This window comes from Lepisma saccharinum, chromosome 7, assembly GCF_977018435.1.
Source record: "Lepisma saccharinum chromosome 7, izLepSacc3.1, whole genome shotgun sequence".
Lineage (NCBI taxonomy): Eukaryota > Metazoa > Arthropoda > Insecta > Zygentoma > Lepismatidae > Lepisma > Lepisma saccharinum.
Window position 1 is genome coordinate 86,997,007 of NC_139235.1, and position 27,161 is coordinate 87,024,167.

General features: G+C 37.4%; 1 protein-coding gene across 1 annotated transcript in view; it reads left to right on the forward strand.

Moving 5' to 3' along the window:
• The first annotated feature begins 20,742 nt into the window (after positions 1-20,742).
• The window catches only part of rho-5 (rhomboid-5), a 670,560-nt gene continuing 664,141 nt past the window's right edge, over positions 20,743-27,161 (forward strand). The window contains exon 1 of the mRNA XM_083125574.1: positions 20,743-21,620. The gene's annotated coding sequence lies outside the window, so the exon portion shown is untranslated. The remainder of the gene's footprint in view (positions 21,621-27,161) is intronic.

Here is a 27,161-nt window from a genome sequence, read left to right on the forward strand (position 1 = left end):
AACGCGATTTGTTGCAACACTGATATTATATAATTACTCCCCTGTAGAGTTTCATTACGTGTAAGAATTTCTGTGTATATATTTTGTAAACTGATGATCGACACCAATAAATGTTGCGATGTGTAAATATGAACTTATTATTTGACAAAATGAAATTAATATAAGGTACTTACATCGTCCCCGTTCTCCATTCTGATCCTTTGTTAACAATTGCAAAGTGTGAAATGATCGTAGAGAAACATATGCAGCTGCCGCAAACACAGATTCCAGTATCATATCGCCTTTCAAGATAGTAAGTTAATTGCTGAATCTGGCTAATTGGTATATCCGGTAAACTCTGATTGCAGTATCATATCAAATTGGTGTCAACACTTGCGAGATGAACTCACTGCTGGCTAATCGGCATATCCGGGAAATTTGGATCGCAGTATCATATCAAGTTGGTGTCAACAGTTGCGAGATATCTAATTGCTGCATGTGGTTGATTGCTTGGCAGACTCTGATAGAAAAATAATAAGGGTCTAATTAAATATACAGCTCTCTGACAGCCCTGTCGAGAAGTGTTGAGATAAACTGTTCTAATATAAAGTTCCTTCTTTCTGTTTCCCAATGTAATGTTATGAACCGATCGGCAGGAAAAGTCTACAAATATGGATGTTATTAGCTGAGGCAGGTGTTTCACATAATAAAGATGTATTTTATAATATTGGTTATATATGTTTTATAATGGGTTTGGTGTTATAAGTCCACTTTATGCACAGTAAGGCTAATCGGGATCGGACCTACAGTTTTAAAGTGGGACCCGAACTTCCATAAGCTTTCACAGGGAAATGCACAGTAAGGCTAATCGGGATCGGACCTACAGTTTGAAAGTGGGATCCGAACTTCTATAAGCTTTCACAGGGAATATATATAAGTATAACATATATATATAATATATATGATATATATAATTTTTTGAACTTGACCTCGACCTTTGACCTTGATCTTAACCTTCGACCTTGACCTTAACCTTTGACCTTGGCCTTAACCTTTGACCTTGACCTTGGGATTGACCTTGACCTTTGACCTGACCTTGACCTTGAAAATTTCAAATTCGAATATCTCGGCTTCTAATTGAGGTAGAGGGATAATTCAAACGCTATTATACTCAGAAAAACATGCTCTTTCAGATGAACCAGGTTTCATCCTCCGCTAGTTTTCTATTTTCTTTATTTACGGTCGGAGACTTTTGATGTTACAATCAAATGAAAGGGCTTGCCGTGCAGATTCCGAATATGTCATAACTTCCGGGCTAGCTCAATTAGGACCGGCAGGACGACTGTTTAATTTTTTTGCATTTATGTAAGTAGTTATGCACCCCCGTTGAGTCGAGTAGTTATGCACCCACGTTGAGTACGATATTTTTTTGTTCTTTTTTTGAAAATTTCAAATTTGAATATCTCGGCTCCTAATCGAGATAGAAGGATGATTGATAGTTTGTTGGACTCGGAGTGAAGTCCTCTTTTCGGTGAACCTGGTTTCATTGTTCTAGGACCGGCAGTTTCCTACTTTCTTCATTTTCAATCGTAGACCCCCTTCCGACCACTCTACTGAAAGGTCTCGACGTGCAGATTACGAATATATAATCAGATTCGCTCGCAGGAGTTCCTTGTTCCGTGTCGACTCAACTTCTTCAACGAGGAACGAGTGATGCCTCTTAAATGAATATAACGTAAAATGTGAAATGTCCTACGGATTGAACTAGTGTTTGAAATCCGTTTATGCACCGGGGGTAATCGGTACAGTAATATACGACGGCATGGTAGAAAATGTGGAATCCTCTTAAGAGCTGATCGATTGATTGAACTGATGTTTGTAATCCGTTTTATGCACCAAGGGTGATCGAAACAGATATATACGGGGCTTGGTATAAGTTGTCCTATGTAGTGATTGAGTGACGGATTGAACTGATGTTTGAAACCTGTTTTATGCAGCGAGGATGAACCGTTTTATGCACCGAAGCTGATCGGTACAGAAATATACGAGGGTATGGTATATCAAATCGCTGTATCTCCGCTACTAATTGAGCTAGGAGAATGGTTGATTGCTTGTTGGACTCGCAGTGAACTCCTCTTTCCGGTGAACGAGTTTTAATTGTTCTGGTGGTTTCCAACTTTCTTTATTTTCAATTGTTTGAAATCCGTTTATGCACCGAGGGTAATCGGTACAGAAATATACGACGGCATGGTAGAAAATGTGGAATCCTCTTAGGGGTTGATCGATTGATTGAACTGATGTTTGTAATCCGTTTATGCACCGAGGGTGATCGATACAGAAATATAGGAGGGCTTGGTATAAGTTGAAAAATGTAGTGATTGAGTGGCGGATTCAACTGTTTGAAACATCTTTTATGCAGCGAGGATGAACCGTTTTATGCACCGAAGCTGATCGATACAGAAATATACGAGGGTATGGTATATTTTTTGAAAATTTAAAATTGCTGTATCTCCGCTACTAATTGTGTTCTTAAAATGAAAACAAATATTGGTAGTATGTATTGTAAATAGAGTAAAATGTGTAAGTCGTGTCCAAGTAATAAATAGAGCGGTGTTTACATACAAAAGTAATATTATTATTATTGCGTTGCACTATACTATGAATATTGTAAGAAATAATGCTGATTTAGAAGCCCCGTTTAATTGTGGAGTTCTTATTTGGTCGAATAAAATGCAGCATAATACTGATGTGATACATGGTGTTTTTAAAATGAAAAGAACTATTGGTAGTAAGAATTGTAAATAAAGTAGAATGTGTAAAATGTTCTGAATTTTCAGGCTTATTTCGCCGAATAAAATACAGCATAATACTTATTGAGCCCGGTGTACATGGTGTTCTTAAAATGAAAACAAATATTGGTAGTATGTATTGTAAATTGAGTAAAATGTGTGTTTTTTCTGAATTTTGAATCTCTTATTTCGTCCAATAAAAGACAGCATAATACTTATGGAACCCACTGTACATGGTATTCTTAAAATGAAAACAAATATTGGTAGTATGTATTGTAAATAGAGTAAAACGTGTAAGTCGTTACCAAGTAATAAATAGAACTGTGTTTACATACAAAAGTAATGTCATTATTATTGTGTTGCACTATACTATGAATATTGTAAAAAATAATGCTGATTTTGAAGCCGGTTTTGGAGTTCTTATTTCGTCGAATAAAATGTACACCCCTGTACATGGTGTTTATAAAATGAAAATAACTATTGGTAGTATGAATTGTAAATAAAGTAAAATGTGTAAAATGTTCTGAATTTTCAAGCTCTTATTTCGCCGAATAAAATACAGCATAATACTTATTAAGCCCGCTGTACATGGTGTTTTTAAAATGAAAACAAAAATTGGTAGTATGTATTGTAAATTGAGTGAAATGTGTAAGTTTTTTCTGAATTTTGAAACTCTTATTTCGTCGAATAAAATACAACATAATACTTACGGAGCCCACTGTACATGGTGTTCTTAAAATGAGAACAAATATGGGTAGTATGTATTGTAAATTGATTAAAATGTGTAAGTTTTTCCGAATTTTGAAACTCTTATTTCGTCGAAGAAATTACAGCAAAATACTAATGGAGCCCACTGTAAATTGTGTTCTTAAAATGAAAACAAATATTGGCGGTATGTATTGTAAATAGAGTCAAATGTGTAAGTCTTGTCCAAGTAATAAATAGAACGGTGTTTACATACAAAAGTAATATTATTATTGCGTTGCACTACACTGTGAATATTGTAAGAAATAATGCTGATTTAGAAGCCGCTTTTAATTTTGGTGGTTCTGATTTCGTCGAATTAAATGTAGCATAATACTGATGGACCCCACTGTACATGGTGTTTTTAAAATGAAAATAACTATTGGTAGTATTAATTGTAAACGATGATGATTCTGGTAACTTCACAATCCGCTAATCCTTTACATACCACCCTTCCGATCTACGTCATCGATACACATTGCTCGCATCCGTTCCCGCAAAGCGTCCAACGCCCACGTGCCTCTCCTATCTTCTTCCTGTCCTGGTACACTATACACAGTCACTTCTTCCGCGAAACCTACTCTTTTTGCTCTCTTTATTTTCTTTACATCCAACTCTCCAACTCCTTTTTCTCTTTTTGCTGTAATTCCTCCATTATATGCTAGCAGACTTTTATTCTCCTTCTCTTTAACAGTATGATGATGTCATAACCTCTTCTTAATCACCAGACATATTACCATTCCACCCACCCCATCCCAACAAACACGCCACACATATCACTCACTAATTCCAAGAATTGTAGCTATACAAGTGACGGCTTGAACCGATATTGCAACTTCGTTTTATGCAGTACGGCTAATCGAAACATAAATATATGAGGGCGTGGTAGAAAATGTGGTATTTTCTTGAAGGTCCGATCGAATGACAGATTGAACCGATGTTTCAAATTTGTTTTATGCACAGAGACTAATCGGAACAGAAATATAGGAGGGCATTTTAAAAATGTGATATTTTTTGAGGGGCCGACCGAATAACGGATTGAACCGTTGTTTCAAATCCGTTTTACACACTGAGGCTAAATGTAACAGAAATATACGAGGACATGGTAGAAAATGTGGTACCTTCTAGAGTTATTTTGACCGTAGACCCCTTCCATTTTCTGCGGTTGCATTCGAAGAGATAGATGGGAAGTTAATTGATTTGTTGCAATACAATTATTCACCTGTAGAGTTTCATTATGTGCAAGAATTTCTGTGTATATATTTTGTAAACTGATGATCGGCACTATTGATTTGTTGCAACACCGATATTATATAATTACTCACCTGTAGAGTTTCATTATGTGTAAGAATTTCTGTGTATATATTTTGTAAACTGATGATCGACACCAATAAAGGTTGCGATGTGTAAATATGAACTTATTATTTGACAAAATGCAATTAATATAAGGTACTTACATCGTCGCCGTTCTCCATTCTGGTTCTTCATTTACAATTGCTAAGTGTGAAATGATCGTAGAGAAACATATGCAGCTGCCGCAAACACAGATTCCAGTATCATATCGCCTTTCAAGATAGTAAGTTAATTGCTGAATCTGGATAATTGGTATATCCGGTAAACTTTGATAGCAGTATCATATCAAATTGGTGTCAACACTTGCGAGATGAACTAACTGCTGGCTAATCGGCATATCCGGTAAATTTGGATCGCAGTATCATATCAAGTTGGTGTCAACAGTTGCGAGATAACTAACTGCTGCATGTGGTTGATTGCTTGGCAGACTCTGATAGAAAAATAATAAGGGTCTAATTAAATATACAGCTCTCTGACAGCCCTGTCGAGAAGTGTTGAGATAAACTGTTCTAATATAAAGTTCCTTCTTTCTGTTTCCGAATGTAATGTTATGAACCAGTGTTGTAATATCGGCAGCAAAAGTCTACAAATATGGATGTTATTAGTTGAGGCAGGTGTCTCCCATAATAAAGATGTATTTTATTATATCGGTTATATATGTTTTATAATGGGGTTATTGATTTAGTGTTTTAAGTCCACTTTATGCACAGTAAGGCTAATCGGGACCGGACCTACAGTTCTAAAGTGGGATCCGAACTTCTGTAAGCTTTCACAGGGAATATATAAGTATAACATATATATTATAATATATATGATACATATAATTCTTTGAAATTGACCTCGACCCTTGACCTTTAACCTTGACATTGACCATTGACCTTGACATTGCCCTTGGTATTGAACTTGACCTTTGACCTTGACCTGAGCTTGACCCCGACCTTGACCTTGACCTTGAAAATTTCAAATTCGAATATCTCGGCTCCTAATTGAGGTAGAGGGATAATTGAAACGCTATTTTACTCAGAAAAACATGCTCTTTCAGATGAACCGGGTTTCATCCTCCGGCAATTTTCTATTTTCTTTATTTCTGGGCGGAGACCTTTGATGTTACATTCAAATGAAAGGTCTTGCCGTCCAGATTCCGAATATGCAATCACTTCCGGTCTAGCTCAATTAGGGCCGGCAGGACGACTGTTTAAATTATTTGCGTTTGTATAAATAGTTATGCACCCCCGTTGAGTCGAGTAGTTATGCACCCCACTTGAGTACGATATTTTTTTTTGAAATTTTCAAATTTGAATATCTCGGCTCCTAATTGAGATAGGAGGATGGCCCAAACGTCATTTTTCTCAGAGAAACATGCTCTTTCAGATGACCGGGTTTCATCTCCCTAGGTCCTGCGGTTTCCTAGTTTCTTTATTTCCTGCCGTAGATCTCTGACGTTACATTCAAATGAAAGGTCTTTCCGTGCAGATTCCGAATATGCAATCACTTCCGGTCTAGCTTAATTAGGGCCGTCAGGACGACTATTCCGGTTTGGAAATTTTCAAATTTGAATATATCTGCTCCTAATTGAGATAGGATGATGGTCCAAACGTCATTTTTCTCAGAAGAACATGCTCTTTCAGATGAACCCGGTTTCATCCCCTAGGTCCAGTGGTTTCCTAGTTTCTTTATTTCCGGTCGTAGATCTCGGACGTTACATTCACATGAAAAGTCTTGCCGTGCAGATTCCGAATATGCAATCGCTTCCGGTCTAGCTCAATTAGGACCGGCAGGACGACTATTCCGGTTTGGAAATTTTCAAATTTGAATATATCTGCTCCTAATTGAGATAGGATGATGGTCCAAACGTCATTTTTCTCAGAAGAACATGCTCTTTCAGATGAACCCGGTTTCATCCCCTAGGTCCAGTGGTTTCCTAGTTTCTTTATTTCCGGTCGTAGATCTCTGATGTTACATTCAAAGGAAAGGACTTGCCGTGGAGATTCCGAATATGCAATCATGTCTTGTATCTTATGTCTCTCAAAACACTACTTCGATACAAGTTGGAGACAACCGCCTACGCGCCTTAAAAATTCGCTTTCTCTTATTGCCTCGAATCCTATCTCAATTAGGAGCAGATATATTCAAATTTGAAAATTTCCAAAACGGAATAGTCGTCCTGCCGGTCCTAATTGAGCTAGACCGGAAGCGATTGCATATTCGGAATCTGCACGGCAAGACTTTTCATGTGAATGTAACGTCAGAGATCTACGGCAGGAAATAAAGAAACTAGGAAACCGCAGGACCTAGGGAGATGAAACCCGGTCATCTGAAAGAGCATGTTCTTCTGAGAAAAGTGACGTTTGGACCATCATCCTATCTCAATTAGGAGCAGATATATTCAAATTTGAAATGTTGAAAATCGGAACAGTCGTCCTGCCGGCCTTAATTAAGCTAGACCGGAACTGATTGCGTATTCGGAATCTGCACGGCAAGACCTTTCATTTGAATGTAACACCAGAGATCTTCGACCGGAAATAAAGAAACTAGGAAACCTCTGGACCTAGGGGGATGAAACCCATTCATCTGAAAGAGCATGTTTCTCTGAGAAAAATGACGTTTGGGCCATCCTCCTATCTCAATTAGGAGCCGAGATATTCAAATTTGAAAATTTCAAAAAAAAAATATCGTACTCAAGTGGGGTGCATAACTACTCGACTCAACGGGGGTGCATAACTATTTATACAAACGCAAATAATTTAAACAGTCGTCCTGCCGGCCCTAATTGAGCTAGACCGGAAGTGATTGCATATTCGGAATCTGGACGGCAAGACCTTTCATTTGAATGTAACATCAAAGGTCTCCGCCCAGAAATAAAGAAAATAGAAAATTGCCGGAGGATGAAACCCGGTTCATCTGAAAGAGCATGTTTTTCTGAGTAAAATAGCGTTTCAATTATCCCTCTACCTCAATTAGGAGCCGAGATATTCGAATTTGAAATTTTCAAGGTCAAGGTCAAGGTCGGGGTCAAGTTCAGGTCAAGGTCAAAGGTCAAGTTCAATACCAAGGGCAATGTCAAGGTCAATGGTCAATGTCAAGTTTAAAGGTCAAGGGTCGAGGTCAAGTTCAAAGAATTATATATTTCATATATATTATAATATATATGTTATACTTATATATTCCCTGTGAAAGCTTATAGAAGTTCGGATACCACTTTAGAACTGTAGGTCCGGTCCCGATTAGCCTTACTGTGCATAAAGTGGACTTAAAACACTAAATCAATAACCCCATTATAAAACATATATAACCGATATAATAAAATACATCTTTATTATGGGAGACACCTGCCTCAACTAATAACATCCATATTTGTAGACTTTTGCTGCCGATATTACAACACTGGTTCATAACATTACATTCGGAAACAGAAAGAAGGAACTTTATATTAGAACAGTTTATCTCAACACTTCTCGACAGGACTGTCAGAGAGCTGTATATTTAATTAGACCCTTATTATTTTTCTATCAGAGTCTGCCAAGCAAGCAACCACATGCAGCAGTTAGTTATCTCGCAACTGTTGACACCAACTTGATATGATACTGCGATCCAAATTTACCGGATATGCCGATTAGCCAGCAGTGAGTTCATCTCGCAAGTGTTGACACCAATTTGATATGATACTGCTATCAAAGTTTACCGGATATACCAATTATCCAGATTCAGCAATTAACTTACTATCTTGAAAGGCGATATGATACTGGAATCTGTGTTTGCGGCAGCTGCATATGTTTCTCTACGATCATTTCACACTTAGCAATTGTAAACGAAGAACCAGAATGGAGAACGGGGACGATGTAAGTACCTTATATTAATTGCATTTTGTCAAATAATAAGTTCATATTTACACATCGCAACCTTTATTGGTGTCGATCATCAGTTTACAAAATATATACACAGAAATTCTTACACATAATGAAACTCTACAGGTGAGTAATTATATAATGTCGGTGTTGCAACAAATCAATAGTGCCGATCATCAGTTTACAAAATATATACACAGAAATTCTTGCACATAATGAAACTCTACAGGTGAATAATTGTATTGCAACAAATCAATTAACTTCCCATCTATCTCTTCGAATGCAACCGCAGAAAATGGAAGGGGTCTACGGTCAAAATAACTCTAGAAGGTACCACATTTTCTACCATGTCCTCGTATATTTCTGTTACATTTAGCCTCAGTGTGTAAAACGGATTTGAAACAACTATTCAATCCGTTATTCGATCGGCCCCTCAAAAAATATCACATTTTTAAAATGCCCTCCTATATTTCTGTTCCGATTAGTCTCTGTGCATAAAACAAATTTGAAACATCGGTTCAATCTGTCATTCGATCGGACCTTCAAGAAAATACCACATTTTCTACCACGCCCTCATATATTTATGTTTCTATTAGCCGTACTGCATAAAACGAAGTTGCAATATCGGTTCAAGCCGTCACTTGTATAGCTACAATTCTTGGAATTAGTGAGTGATATGTGTGGCGTGTTTGTTGGGATGGGGTGGGTGGAATGGTAATATGTCTGGTGATTAAGAAGAGGTTATGACATCATCATACTGTTAAAGAGAAGGAGAATAAAAGTCTGCTAGCATATAATGGAGGAAGTACAGCAAAAAGAGAAAAAGGAGTTGGAGAGTTGGATGTAAAGAAAATAAAGAGAGCAAAAAGAGTAGGTTTCGCGGAAGAAGTGACTGTGTATAGTTTACCAGGACAGGAAGAAGATAGGAGAGGCACGTGGGCGTTGGACGCTTTGCGGGAACGGATGCGAGCAATGTGTATCGATGACGTAGATCGGAAGGGTGGTATGTAAAGGATTAGCGGATTGTAAAGTTACCAGAATCATCATCGTTTACAATTAATACTACCAATAGTTATTTTCATTTTAAAAACACCATGTACAGTGGGGTCCATCAGTATTATGCTACATTTAATTCGACGAAATCAGAACCACCAAAATTAAAAGCGGCTTCTAAATCAGCATTATTTCTTACAATATTCACAGTGTAGTGCAACGCAATAATAATATTACTTTTGTATGTAAACACCGTTCAATTTATTACTTGGACAAGACTTACACATTTGACTCTATTTACAATACATACCGCCAATATTTGTTTTCATTTTAAGAACACAATGTAGAGTGGGCTCCATAAGTATTTTGCTGTAATTTCTTCGACGAATTAAGAGCTTCAAAATTCGGAAAAACTTACACATTTTAATCAATTTACAATACATACTACCCATATTTGTTCTCATTTTAAGAACACCATGTACAGTGGGCTCCGTAAGTATTATGCTGTATTTTATTCGACGAAATAAGAGTTTCAAAATTCAGAAAAAACTTACACATTTCACTCAATTTACAATACATACTACCAATTTTTGTTTTCATTTTAAAAACACCATGTACAGCGGGCTCAATAAGTATTATAAACAAACTAACTCTCTAGCCTTCTTAAACCCGAAGGTTCATGGCTGCAGCAACACAGGCCTTCCATCTTTCCCTATCTTGAGCAAGATCTATATACTCTTTTCCATCCCTACCGATTTCCCTTAGGTCCATCTCAACGTTGTCCCTCCATCTTCGTCTTGGCCTTCCTACAGGTCTCTTACCATCAGGTTTCCCAACAAGAATCCTGTAAACTCCTCTTTCCTCTCCCATTCGTGCCACATGGTCTGCCCACCTAAGTCTTCTTGATTTAATTATTCTAATAATATCTGGACATGAATACAAATTATGTAGTTCTAAATTATGTAACCTTCTCCACTCGCCTGTTTCCTCATCCCTTTTAGGTCCAAAGATTTTCCTAAGGATCTTATTTTCAAATACTCTCAATTTATGTTCCTCTTTCAATGTAAGGGACCAAGTTTCACATCCATATAATACTACAGGCAAAATTACGGTTTTGTATATTTTAACTTTTAGTTTCTTAGATATTAAACGAGAAGACAAAAGTAATGAAGAGAGAAGTAACAAGCATTTCCTGAATTAAGCCTACTCTTTATTTCCTCTTTAATATAATTTTCATTTGTTAATATTACTCCTAAGTATTTGAATTTGGAAACTGATTCAAACTAGTTGTTATCAATAATTAGATTTTGATTATTACCTAACACTTGGTTTCGGCCTGTAAACATATATTTAGTTTTCTCTTTGTTAACTTCCAAACCTATCTCTGTAGCAGTTTTGAAAAATATTTTAGCATTATTCTTAATTGTATTCACATCATCCCCCAGTAAGTCTACATCATCTGCATATGCTAACAACTGAGTCACACCATTTAATTTTAGTCCTTCTTTAGTTTCTTGTACCTTCCTAACAGCATATTCTAAGGCAAAATTAAAGAGCAATGGAGATAATGCATCTCCTTGTTTTAACCCATCATCAATTGTAAATTTGTCAGATATATTAATACCCACACGAATTTTACTTTCTGTTTCACTGGTGCATATTTTTATCATACTAACAAGCTTCTTAGGTATTTCAAACTCTACTAATATATTATATAATTTATCTCTTTTGACCGAATCATATGCTTTTTTGAAATCAATGAATAGCTGATGGACATTTTGATTATATTCCCACTTTTTTTCAAGTGTCTGTCTGATGTGAAAAAATTGATCTGTAGTTGATCTGTTACGTTTAAATCTACATTGATAATCACCTATAATTTCATTAGCATATGGTGTTAGTCTTGTTAAAAGAATGTTAGACAATATTTTGTATGTTGTTGAGAGTAGAGAAATTCCACGGTAATTATTGCAGTTCATTTTATCACCTTTTTTAAACACAGGAACAATGATGGATTCTTTCCACTGTTGAGGGATTTCTTCTTTATTCCATATTAAACAAATTAATTTATGAATTTGATATATTAATGAATTTCCACCATATTTAATTAACTCAGCTGGTATTAAATCAATGCCAGGTGCTTTGTTATTCTTTAGCCTTTTAATAGCATCTTTAACTTCAGTCAAGTTAGGTTCTGGAACTAAAGGTTCTGCTGTGTGGACTTCATTTACCTCTGATTTATCTCCTACATGGACATTTAAAAGGTCATTAAAGTAGCTCTTCCATCTATTTAGAATATCGCTTGGGTCAGCTAGAAAATCACCGTCTTTATCTTTTATCAAGTTTACTTTAGGTTGCAACCCCTTTCTAAACTCATTTACACCTTTATATAAATCTCTGATATTTTTATTTTTGCTGTTTGTTTCAATTTCGTTAATTTTACTTTTCAAGTAATCTCTTTTTTTACTTCTAAACGTGCGGTTAACTTCTCGCTTTATTCTATTATAATTGTTTAGATTTGTATCATGAGAGTTATTTAACCACCTAAGTCTAGCTTGATTTCTTATTTCTATTAGATTATGACATTCATTATCAAACCATGGCTTACCTTTTCTCGGTTTATGGTATCCTATACTTTCTTTAGCTGCTGATTCTATTGCATTACGTATGTGCTCCCAATTCTTATTTACGTCTGTTTCATTTATATTTTCATCATCTTTTAAATCCTGCAAAACATCAAATCTATTTGACAGTTTAATTTGGTAATCTTTCTTAATTCTTTCATCAGTAAACTTTCCTGTATCAAATTTTAGAATTTTTAGATTTTGTTGCTTATGATTTATCACTGAGAGTCTTTCTCTTAATTTAGCAATTACTAAATAATGGTCACTGGCACAGTCAGCACCTCTATGTGTACGAACGTCAATTATACTAGTATGCCTTCTCTTATCAATGAGAATATGATCTATCTGATTATGAGTTTTACCATCTGGAGAAGACCAGGTATATTTATGGATATCTTTATGTTTAAAAGTGGTACTTTTCACAATTAAATTCTTTGAGGTTGCAAAAGTAATCAATCTTATACCATTATCATTACTTAATTCATGAAGACTTTCTTTACCAATCGTGGGTTTAAATGTCTCTTCTTTGCCAATCTGTGCATTACAATCACCTAACAGAATTTTCATATCATACTGAGAAAAATTTATCAAAGACCTGTTCTAACTCTGTATAAAAATCATCTTTAGTATTATCATCTTTATCTTCCGTTGGTGCATGTATGTTTATTAAAATAATTTTACACCACCTACCCTGTAAAACTGCATATGATATCCTATCATTAATAAATTCTACTGTTTTAAGAGCCGAGATAATTCTATTATTTATGAAAAACCCTGTTCCAAAATTATGATTTTCAGTACCACCATAGAAAAAAGTATAATTTTTAGTTTTACAATTCCCTTCTCCTGGCCACCTAACTTCCTGGACAGCTACTACATCTAATTTATACTTAACTATCTCATTAACTGTACACTGAAATGCCCCAGGCCGGTAAAGACTCAGAACATTCCAGGTGCCTAATTTAATATCCTTAGTCCTAATGTAGATCTTATCCTTAGTCCAGAGACCTCCCAAAGTAGTCCCCACCCGGAGATCCGAACGGGGGACTATTTTACCTCCGGAATATTTTACCTTGGGAACATCCATGGCCTCATATTGCTGTTTCTTGACAAGTCTTTTTACAGTGCAGAGTTGTCAGCTCTACGCCTAACCCCCAATATGAATGGAGGAACTACTACACAAACACATTAGACAGCACAATTACTACACAAGACAAACACAAACAAATTAGACAGCACAACTACTACGCAAGACAAAACAAACATACTAGACAGCACAACTACTACACAAACATACTAGACCGCACAACTACAACATAAGACATACATACACACCACCGATACTACACAAGACAAACAGAAACACATTAGACAGCATAACTACTACACAAGATAAACACAAACACACTAGTCAGCACAACTACTACACAAGACAAACCCACATACAAGCACATCACCACTACTATTACACAAAACACTATACAAACAAGCTAATAAATACAACTAACAAAAACAGACGTCCGCTTAGCAATCTTGTAACAGGAGACCGATGTTGCCCCTACAGCTTTTACTTCGCAACTGAGGTTGTCACTCACCCAGGTACACAACCCGAAGAGGATTGGTGGACAGATAGAGCTATGTAGGTCAGCCGCTAGTTGGGCCAGTATAGACGATTCAACAAGAACAGTTTGGTTTGCTCATCAACGATTACGTCATTTACAGTCTTTGTCATACTTACAGCACACTGTCGAAACTAGAGTACTGCATGGAACCAATTTATTACCAATACAGTATTATGCTGTATTTTATTCGGCGAAATAAGAGCTTGAAAATTCAGAACATTTTACACATTTTACTTTATTTACAATTCATACTACCAATAGTTATTTTCATTTTATAAACACCATGTACAGGGGTGTACATTTTATTCGACGAAATAAGAACTCCAAAACCGGCTTCAAAATCAGCATTATTTTTTACAATATTCATAGTATAGTGCAACACAATAATAATGACATTACTTTTGTATGTAAACACAGTTCTATTTATTACTTGGTAACGACTTACACGTTTTACTCTATTTACAATACATACTACCAATATTTGTTTTCATTTTAAGAATACCATGTACAGTGGGTTCCATAAGTATTATGCTGTCTTTTATTGGACGAAATAAGAGATTCAAAATTCAGAAAAAACACACATTTTACTCAATTTACAATACATACTACCAATATTTGTTTTCATTTTAAGAACACCATGTACACCGGGCTCAATAAGTATTATGCTGTATTTTATTCGGCGAAATAAGCCTGAAAATTCAGAACATTTTACACATTCTACTTTATTTACAATTCTTACTACCAATAGTTCTTTTCATTTTAAAAACACCATGTATCACATCAGTATTATGCTGCATTTTATTCGACCAAATAAGAACTCCACAATTAAACGGGGCTTCTAAATCAGCATTATTTCTTACAATATTCATAGTATAGTGCAACGCAATAATAATAATATTACTTTTGTATGTAAACACCGCTCTATTTATTACTTGGACACGACTTACACATTTTACTCTATTTACAATACATACTACCAATATTTGTTTTCATTTTAAGAACACAATTAGTAGCGGAGATACAGCAATTTTAAATTTTCAAAAAATATACCATACCCTCGTATATTTCTGTATCGATCAGCTTCGGTGCATAAAACGGTTCATCCTCGCTGCATAAAAGATGTTTCAAACAGTTGAATCCGCCACTCAATCACTACATTTTTCAACTTATACCAAGCCCTCCTATATTTCTGTATCGATCACCCTCGGTGCATAAACGGATTACAAACATCAGTTCAATCAATCGATCAACCCCTAAGAGGATTCCACATTTTCTACCATGCCGTCGTATATTTCTGTACCGATTACCCTCGGTGCATAAACGGATTTCAAACAATTGAAAATAAAGAAAGTTGGAAACCACCAGAACAATTAAAACTCGTTCACCGGAAAGAGGAGTTCACTGCGAGTCCAACAAGCAATCAACCATTCTCCTAGCTCAATTAGTAGCGGAGATACAGCGATTTGATATACCATACCCTCGTATATTTCTGTACCGATCAGCTTCGGTGCATAAAACGGTTCATCCTCGCTGCATAAAACAGGTTTCAAACATCAGTTCAATCCGTCACTCAATCACTACATAGGACAACTTATACCAAGCCCCGTATATATCTGTTTCGATCACCCTTGGTGCATAAAACGGATTACAAACATCAGTTCAATCAATCGATCAGCTCTTAAGAGGATTCCACATTTTCTACCATGCCGTCGTATATTACTGTACCGATTACCCCCGGTGCATAAACGGATTTCAAACACTAGTTCAATCCGTAGGACATTTCACATTTTACGTTATATTCATTTAAGAGGCATCACTCGTTCCTCGTTGAAGAAGTTGAGTCGACACGGAACAAGGAACTCCTGCGAGCGAATCTGATTATATATTCGTAATCTGCACGTCGAGACCTTTCAGTAGAGTGGTCGGAAGGGGGTCTACGATTGAAAATGAAGAAAGTAGGAAACTGCCGGTCCTGAACAATGAAACCAGGTTCACCGGAAAGAGGACTTCACTCCGAGTCCAACAAACTATCAATCATCCTTCTATCTCGATTAGGAGCCGAGATATTCAAATTTGAAATTTTCAAAAAAAGAATAAAAAATATCGTACTCAACGTGGGTGCATAACTACTCGACTCAACGGGGGTGCATAACTACTTACATAAATGCAAAAAAATTAAACAGTCGTCCTGCCGGTCCTAATTGAGCTAGCCCGGAAGTTATGACATATTCGGAATCTGCACGGCAAGCCCTTTCATCTGAATGTAACATCAAAGATCTCCGACCGGAAATAAAATTTAAACAGTCGTCCTGCCGGTCCTAATTCAGCTAGACCGGAAGTGATTGCATATTCGGAATCTGCACGGCAAGACCTTTCATTTGATTGTAACATCAAAAGTCTCCGACCGTAAATAAAGAAAATAGAAAACTGGCGGAGGATGAAACCTGGTTCATCTGAAAGAGCATGTTTTTCTGAGTATAATAGCGTTTGAATTATCCCTCTACCTCAATTAGAAGCCGAGATATTCGAATTTGAAATTTTCAAGGTCAAGGTCAGGTCAAAGGTCAAGGTCAATCCCAAGGTCAAGGTCAAAGGTTAAGGCCAAGGTCAAAGGTTAAGGTCAAGGTCGAAGGTTAAGATCAAGGTCAAAGGTCGAGGTCAAGTTCAAAAAATTATATATATCATATATATTATATATATATGTTATACTTATATATATTCCCTGTGAAAGCTTATAGAAGTTCGGATCCCACTTTCAAACTGTAGGTCCGATCCCGATTAGCCTTACTGTGCATTTCCCTGTGAGAGCTTATGGAAGTTCGGGTCCCACTTTAAAACTGTAGGTCCGATCCCGATTAGCCTTACTGTGCATAAAGTGGACTTATAACACCAAACCCATTATAAAACATATATAACCAATATTATAAAATACATCTTTATTATGTGAAACACCTGCCTCAGCTAATAACATCCATATTTGTAGACTTTTCCTGCCGATCGGTTCATAACATTACATTGGGAAACAGAAAGAAGGAACTTTATATTAGAACAGTTTATCTCAACACTTCTCGACAGGGCTGTCAGAGAGCTGTATATTTAATTAGACCCTTATTATTTTTCTATCAGAGTCTGCCAAGCAATCAACCACATGCAGCAATTAGATATCTCGCAACTGTTGACACCAACTTGATATGATACTGCGATCCAAATTTCCCGGATATGCCGATTAGCCAGCAGTGAGTTCATCTCGCAAGTGTTGACACCAATTTGATATGATACTGCAATCAGAGTTTACCGGATATACCAATTAGCCAGATTCAGCAATTAACTTACTATCTTGAAAGGCGATATGATACTGGAATCTGTGTTTGCGGCAGCTGCATATGTTTCTCTACGATCATTTCACACTTTGCAATTGTTAACAAAGGATCAGAATGGAGAACGGGGACGATGTAAGTACCTTATATTAATTTCATTTTGTCAAATAATAAGTTCATATTTACACATCGCAACATTTATTGGTGTCGATCATCAGTTTACAAAATATATACACAGAAATTCTTACACGTAATGAAACTCTACAGGGGAGTAATTATATAATATCAGTGTTGCAACAAATCGCGTTCAATGCTAATATTCTTTTGAAACTCATTTTCTCCCCAAAGCAAACCAAAGATGATCTTCAGGAAAATGTTGAATTATTATGCTTTTCAGAGCCTGAAAAGCGTTTTAATTCTTACATTTTGACTACAGGACGAAAACTGTCGAATTTCCCAGAATGACTCATCAATGGCATCTCTCCTCAAACACCGGATACACGTACCCATTTCCGAGAATTTCAGACTCAACAACGCCATCTGTTTTCAAACACCGGAAACACGTACTCCAATTTATATATGACGTCACACGCCAAAATAGCGTAACAAAAACAAAATGGCGTCACAGAAATTAAAACATTTCATAATAATAATAATCCGAGAATTTCAGACTCATCAACGCCATCTGTTTTCAAACACCGGAAACACGTACTCCAATTTATATATAACATCACACACCAAAATAACATAACAAAAACAAAATGGCGTCACAGAAATTAAAACAATTCATAATAATAATAATAATAATAATCCGAGAATTTCAGACTCATCAACGCCATCTGTTTTCGAACACCGGAAACACGTACTCCAATTTATATATGACGTCAGACGCCAAAATAACATAACAAAAACAAAATGGCGTCACAGAAATTAAAACAATTCATAATAATAATACTAATATTTAAATTAATAATAATTTAATAATATAATCTGGTCACGTGACTTCCTTTTTGTGACGTCACAGTCACGTGACTCCCACGAAAACACATACTCCAATTCGGAGAAAACCAACCGTCACCGCCTACTTTTCCTCCTCCCCGGAATGACTCATCACCCAGACGAGAAAACCGACTCTCGCCGCTATCTTTTCCTTAAAACCCATATCAATCCCTCATTAACAACAGGAAACACTTCCCGCCAAACTTATCAAAGCCCCGAAAACGCCCCCCACTTATCACTCTCCTCATTAACAACAGGAAGTCCATATCATTAAGCCCCGCCCACTTTTTCCCAACAACCAATCAAAACGCTCAAAACCAACACCCTTGCTTGCCCACACTGCTTGGTCATCAATTGATCTTTGATCGATCTTTTCCAATCAATTGATTTATCGACCTCAACGGGGGTGAATAACTACTACCACTACACCACCATACGTAAAACTCCAGTCCTTAAATACACGTAGGATGGACAATTTGCCGAAATAGGCCTAAAATGACACTTTTTGTAGAACGCCTAAAAATAGGACAAGACTACAGGTTTAGAAAGCTGATTTTATTGTAACCCATTCTTACATTCCTTAGCTACAATATAAAAATAATTAGAATGGTGTATGCTCAAACAACAACTAGCAATAATAGTTTGAAGTGCAAGATTCAATTTTTCAAGTACTGAAATAGTACGCCTAAAATGACATAGTAAGTGATGGTAAAATGGCATACTGTGTAATTTTGATTGATTTGTTGTTTTAAGTCCACTTTATGCACAGAAAGGCTAATCGGGACTGGACCTACAGTTTAAATTGTGATCCGAACCACTATGTGCCTCCACCGGGTATCGAACCCGGGACCGCTTGATTTCAAGACGACGACCCTAAGTATAAGATAAATGTTTCCACATTTTTTCTATTAGGGTAAAATGACATTCTGTAATTTTAGACTCATCAGTAATGTGTCGTTTTACCCGACAACATGAAAAAAAGTCATGAAGTGTTTTTCTCAGACGCCTATAGAACATTCCACGCGACAGCACATTCTCGCTTAAGCTATTGAACACTATGCACGGAAATCCCTATTGTTAATCCGATAGTGTACAGTTTAAGATGTGCAAATACATTTACCGTTACTTGAAAAGAGAAAATTTCACCACCTACTTTTTCACAAAAGCGTCGAACAACATGGCTACCTGGGGGAAACCCTGGGGTGTAAAGGCGGTCAGGGGCGTGATGCTGATCACATCACCCCCACTCACGACCGGATCAAGAAAGTGTGGGGCGTTACCCCCACACCCCATATACGCCTTCATGGCGTGGTGCTATGCACAGGGGAGCACTTTACCTTTACCTTTTTACTTTTTCACAAAATCACTTGCCAACAACAGTACATTCGTCATACACATTAGCCATTTCACAGGTTCCAGTTTTTTTACATTGTGCATCGGAAGGACTGAATTGCCTTTGCGTGTAAACCTCCACATCCGAGAAACACGCACTATGTCATTTTACCTGAGTATCTCATTTTAGGCCAGTTTCCCCTACTTGTGCATCCCACTGCATACGCACTTGTTTTCCATATAAATCCCTTAGTGACTATATGCCGCCTCTTGTATGCATCTACAATGTAGCGCGTATTATCGTACTGCGTAATAACCAGACGCATATTCGTTAGTAGATGAGGCATTAACTGAAATTCAGCAGTAAATGAAAAGTTTAAAAGTCACGAGAACGAGCAGTTAGAAATTATCAGAGGTATTGGGGAATCTGCCCCTGCAACCCCCACTTCCACCTTGATGAGTTCAATGCTCCCCTCTTATACTCTCTGCCCTGTTTGACAAGGACCTCAGATCATTTCACACACTCTGATTTATACTTACTTAAGGTTTTCCCTTAGTCCAAATCCTGAACGCATAACGTAACGGTGTAATGATAAATTTAAATATTGAAATGTTTTTTTTCTCGCTGTGACGTGATCCTGTTGCAATTTTTTTCTGATACGTTGCGTGAATGTTTTTGCTACAAATTGGCCACAATGAATCATGTAAAGGGAGCATGACGTATACGTGCAGGCTGTCCGGAGGTAGTTGCGATGTGTGCGCTCTATCTGATAGGCAATAGCATTCGTGAGAAATAGACGGAAATGCGAACTATATTGATTTTCCCCATCCGCCAGTGCGACCACTTCTGAAAGGTGAAATCTCGACCCCAGGTCTTTTTTGTGACTGAATTTTCATTTACCTTACCTTTGACCCTTTTCTTCACTCTCGCGTTGATATCAGAACGAAATATAAGAGGAAAAAGTGCTTTAAAATGCATTTTCTGTTGCTTAATTCTGTGAAAGTTTATATTAAAAACACACTGAAGAACCTGGGTATGGAACTGTGTCATCGTCGCTGAATCTCGCTTCCGCTAAAACATCTGGCGTCGAGACTACCCTCGCCTGCTGTGTTATTGAACGACGGCTCGGCAAATCCGCCATTGAAGGCTATTTCTGTTTCCCACAAGATGGCAGAGGTGTTCCCGTAACACAGGCGCCTGGACGGCTGCTGAATGTTTGGGGAGTAGGCCTACAGAACTACAGCATTTGTGTGGTGCGTCTGTAGCTCGAAAATTATGCCAATTCGTTCTCGAAACATCACCTTTTCTGCCGCATCGAGCCTTTACCGTTCATAAGTTCCCGCAGGAGAATATCGGTGCCCCAGTTTTTTTTCTGTTTCAGCACAAACCAGTTCATGGTGTAGAAGTGTGTGCGAAACACACCATCGTGGTCGTGCAACAGTGTATATTGGCAGTGTTTTTTAGTGTTAAGTGCCGTTTGTATCCAGTGGAATAATCTATCTTTACGTACTGTGGGGTAAAAGAAATTCAGTGCCTCCTGGCAAGAAGAAAAAAGTGTTTCTTGATCTTTCCCCCAGGTTGCTTGCATGGTGCAATTCTGACTAGGATCCTTTTCAGTGATGTGTTTGATCTGCATCCGTAAACAAACCCCATTTTAATCCTGAAAAACTGGGATTACACAATGCATGCCGAAGTGGTCCACTTGCTTCCTTATTGCGTTTAACTGCTGGTACCTGGAAGTTTATATCATAGAGTGAATCTTGTGTTGAAGCATAATTAACTACTTGTTATCGATGGTGAATATCTTTCAACAACGTTGCATAGGAACAGGCGTGTTAACAGGCTGCGCCGGGTCTGTTGTTTTCAGGGCTGATATGTGCTTATAAGAAAGTGCTTTCTTGTGATTGGTATCAGTGGTATATTAGTGGAACAAGCATTTTTTATTGGGGTTTACGTGCTTAGTGTTCAACCTTTCGAGTGATTATAAACTAGCAGGTTTGCTGCAAGGACCTCGAATTAAAGGTAAGTGCCTTGTTTTCATTTCTCCTAATATGTGTTTTCAATACATATGTTTAGCACTGTTATAATTTCCAACAAGGGAGAACGTTTTCGCATGGTTCAGACACGCCCATAATCAGCTGTTCTGCCCCAGTCTCTTGGTGCACTGGAAGCTTGCATGTCATGGTGATACCTTATTTCACCACCATGGTAGTGCAAGCGCACGCTTTATAACTCGAGATAACCGTTCGCAAAACAATACATCCGTCCTCCGTAACAATATTGCAGGCAGGATTCAGCCATTGCGACAGGCATCACACCCAACTTCCAGTTTTTGGTTGTGAAAGGGCACGGTTTGTGTGTCCTTGTTGACGGAACGGAAGTGCACCAATCTCACTTCCTCCTTTTTTTTTTTTTTTTTGTATTCTCCGCGCGACGCAAACCGTGCTTTGCCACTTGAGAAAGGCACAAGCGACTTGATCCGGGATGGAAAGTACAATATGATGTTTTTATTGGCTACATTCTATTTCCTCGCGAGTGCAGTTCGTGTCAGCCGGGATGCGAGGCTCAGAAACATGGCTGGGTCGTATTGTCGAACCAGTTTGCGATCATTAACGAAGCGAAAGTAGGGCATGGGCAATATTTTCATAGGAAAGAGCAACGTGAAGATTGTTGCACGAAGGTTTCAAAGGAGAATAACGTGAATTAAATTATTAAGAAAAGTATTAACGTTACAGTGCTTGTAAAAGGGGACGGCTGAGAAGCAAACACAATTAAGAAGACAGCTTAGTGGGTGGATATGTTCGTGCCTCAAGGAGCAGTGAATTTGTAACAGATTATTGTGTAAAATGTAACGACTTTCTCGGTTTAAAAAGTTAGAATAATTGGGTCTTCTGGATATAAGCCTTGGATTTATAGAACATCTCTTCCTTCTCTCTCTTTTCTAACCGTGATGTAGTGTTTTTTGATTGATTGATTGATTTGGTGTTTTAAGTCCACTTTATGCACAGCAAGGCTAATCGGGACTGGACCTACAGTTTAAAGTGGGATCCGAACCACTATGTGCCTCCACCGGGTATCGAACTTGGGACCCCTTGATTACAAGGCGACAACGCCTCCACTGCGCCATCTCGGAGGCCCTGGTGTAGTGTTTTGTACAGCGCGCTACGACGCCAGAAGTCTTGAATTCGAATCCCGACTTGGGCGTCTTCTTTGTGAATGGCCCTTCATCAATTTCCTACGACGCCTGAGGTTCCGGGTTCGAATCCCTGCCAGGTCATTGGTACTGTTTGGAATCGTCTCTTCGTCAGTTTCATCATCACCCATCCTCATCTTCGCAATTAGCCAGAAGTGGCAAAAATGCGAAGTAAAATAAAGCAAATCAATCAATCAACTTTGATGAATTTCATCACAGCATCAACCATCCTCATGGTCGCGATTAGCCACAAGTGGCACAAAACCGATATTCAATAGCAGAAATAGAAATAAACTCATCTTTTTTCATAACACTAAAATTTACTCAACAAGAGTAGCAGCAATGTACAGAACCACTAATTTGTTTGTTAGAGTTTAAATCCAGATAAAGCCTAGAGCAATGAGTTGATAAACAAACCCTTTCATGGTGTCAGTTCTAATTGGCTCTGTTCTGAAAATAACCAACTGGTTACATGAATAGAAAGATCAATAACTCTCAAGTGGATTAAAACGATCAGATTCACTTAGGTGGCATCCTGACCTCCATAGCATGTTGGCATCATGCTTACATTATTCACGAATATTGCAGTATTTATCAAGGAACTTGCGTTAATTAATCAAAGATTGTACAGTTGTGTGTCCTTGCATCCAGTGACGTTTCCTGTTTTCTGCCAATCAATGCACTATTTTTCCTTGTTGACGTAACAGATGATCCTTTATTTAAAGGAATGATGGTATGGTTTTAGGAGAGGGCATAAACCCATGAACCCTTCCACGAGTACGCCAATGTATGCAACCTGCGATAGCCAGGAAATCAACCTAGGGAATTTCAAAATACATTAAAAAACCCTGGGAAAGGCAGGGAAAATTCCCTTGAACCTGTTTCTTGATGGGAAATATTGTACACAGTTTTTAGTATTTCTCTTCACATACTGTGAACAGTGTTGGATGAGCTTTACTCTCTTGAAGTTTTACCGCTTAAAATTGGTTATTCTCATGCTAAAGCACTACAAAATGGTCTTGAAATTTATTTTAAAATTGACTAAAAAGTAAAGAAATTGGGTAAATCAGAAATGACTTTGCACTCTGCATACACATACTTTGTATTTTGAGTTACTCCCAAAAATCTTCACCGTAAACACTGGCGTACACAGGATTTCTTTTCGGGGGATGCTGGAATTGTTGAAGTGGATAGCGTATAGCTGCTTTCTATGGGGGCCGCATACACAGTAAGGTATTTTGTATATTTAGAATTTTAGACTCAAAAATTGCAATCGGGGGTCATTGTAAAGGGGGGTTAGCATTTACAACTCTGGTTTATCCCAAGTTCTTCACTGCTTTTGTTTAGAAAATCTTGATTTTCTCAACTTCGGCGGGGGCTGTAGCTTTATAACCCCCTCCTCTGCGTACGTCACTAACCATAACCGAAACTATACCAAGGACGAAACAGTTGACTGTAAAATGGACACTAGACGATACTTGCTCTTTGAAAGTCTTGCCTCTTTCGGAGTGTTGGTAAATTTTAAAGATAGCTTCGTCTAAATCATATTTTTTTTACTGTACAACTTTGGAGTGTTTATTTTTAATGTACTTTATGCACAGAAAGGCTAATCTTGACTAGAGCTACTGCTTAAAGTGGGATACAAACCACTATGTGCCTCCACCGGGTATCGAACCCGGGTTACTATCCAACTTATTGAGGTTTATCAAGAGAGTGACTGTCAGATTGTTTATAGAAAGGTTACAGGTGCTATTTAATTAATGAATTATGTTATTTTACGTCGTTGTTGCCACTTTTGGCTATTCGCGACGATAGAAATGTTGAATGTGCTAAAATCATATTTTCTTTTGTTTTGATTCAATACGTACCTTTTTTACACTTTTATATCTATTATTTCGAGGCCAGAAACGAGAAAGAGAAAGATGCGAGAGCGATTACGAGGCAGGCCTTACACACGAAACGCGATAAGATTTTGCCATGCATGTCTTTCAGAATTGGCACTATTCTTATATTTCAAAGCCACAATATATATATTTCTTGTAGTAAGGTGCAGTGTTGCCAAATCGAAGCTAAATCGCACCTGACATTTTCTAGAAGGTAAAATCCATACTCTAGAAGTGATCACGTCAGAGTATGATTCAAAATTCTGAGCTCAAACGTCGCGTTGCGGGACTCACCCTTGTTGATTAAGCGCACCAATGGTAGTAATTGACAGGAACGGAAGAAAACCTTAGGATTCGGAGTACTGTTCTGTACTAATCGACGGATCATTGGGGCCAATAATTTTGACTCCATAATATAGTACAGGGTATTCACGCAGGATTATATTACATAGCGGTTAAATTGAACACAAACTGTGTATAAATTTGCCTTTTCTTCGGATAATAAACGTTCTAGTACCACATCTTACACCCTAGTTCCTGTGTAGAATTGTTAATTTATAATTGTGTGCGAGTCATTTACGAATTTTCGACTTGTGGATTACAACTCTACTCAATCTTCAAGCGACACAGATTTTATTAAAATGCTCAGTTTCAAGACCTCCTCGATAACCTGGTGGTTCGGTAGTTCATGCTCTCGTCTTGTAACATGTCAAGGTAGATTTGGGGTACATTTCAGCACACGAACATTAAATCTGTAGGTCCAGTTCTTGCACAGAATAGACTGAAAACAACCATTAAAAATAATATTTTTTCACAATTAGTAAGTGAACACCCTTCACTCTCTTAAACCACACATTTAAGAAGTCAAGCAGTGATATTTAGTAAGCTCTTACAGAAACAAATGCAATCACTGATTCGAAATGCTCATTGTTATATTCTACGAGAAGTAATTTTACTCGTTGTGGTGATTGTAACGGTTCCAATTTTATTGTACAAATAAAATTACATCGCTCCATACATAAAAAAACAGACATCGTTCAGTTTGGAATATATTCTTTCTCATTTCACAACAGATGTCTTATTGTTTGATTTGTGTATCTCTGTGAATGGATGCTTTGGTATCTTTCAATGGCACGTTTTCTATGCATAGCTAAATTAACACTATCTTCTTGTAACTGAAATGTTTGTGTCTCAAAAGCACATAATTTACCACATAATGCATTTAATACTTAGAACGCCATATTATGTAAGAACAAAGTAACTGTTTAATCTTAAATTATATATTGACTTATTTATTTACAAGAGAGAATTGATACTTTAGTTTGTTTATGCCCACACGAATCGTCGACAAAATCGTTGCAAAAAACAGCACTAACCTTGCAGCGATAATTAGAACTAAGCGTAATTGTTAGGTTAGGTTTAGTTGCTAGAAAGTTCACGTTGTGCGTTGAACAAACCCGTCTACTACTGCACCCTTTGAGGATAGAAGCCGATGTTATTAAAACCACGTGACCTGTGAGAAGCAGCTTTATGTCTTCTTGTTAACTGAGCTTTTTCACAAGTACATTGACAGTATGTGTACCGTTCATAAAAATACGATACCACTGCCTCGCTATATCAACTTAGCTAAGTGGTATGACTACCATATGCACTATATTCCAAGGCTGCAGAGCAGCTCACAACGGAATCGACCAATAGAATTTCTAACAAAGCATGTGTACTTGTTTAAAGTAACTTTATTCTTAGATCGTACGGAGAATAGATGAAATGGTTGGCTATTTTCAACTGGCTCAAATTCACGTGACACTGCTGTGTTAAAGTTTTGAAAACACACAAGAATATTGAGGAGTCATTTCATACGAAATCAAGACAGCCCACAATCTGACCATCTCAGATTTACATGAAATTTTGGGAATTTTAAACTATTTACGGAACGTAGTCCCAGTGACAATTGAGAGTATCCCATATGTCGTGTAATTGTATAATTATTCAAGGCCAAAGTGCGCAGAAATTGCAATTTTTAGCCCCTTTAGCTACCCTAAATGTGTTAGAACTCTACTTATTTGGACTAGGAAACTGAAATAAAGTTTATCGTACAGGGAATGGAACAAGCTTTCCAATGATATGTAACAAACCTATCTTTGGATATAAAAAAATATCTGTCACATGACCTTGACATTGAAAATCTCAAGACACGTCGTAGACAAAAGTTGTGAAATAATATATTTGGTGCGCCATGCTGTACTATAAAACTTACGAACAAAATCAAACTGGGACTGTAATAGGATCAGCAGATACAAAATAATATGTATAGCTACGTGACTGATAAAAGCTTCATTACGCTGTAGCATCTGGCTACTATGCGGAAGACCTGGGTTGAAATCCCGGGCAAAGTGATCTGGACCAGGATTTTGCCAGCATTTCCTTGTTTCTGTGCGGCTCTGAGGTCCACCCAGCCTCGTAAATGGCTACCTGGAGGCAAACTTG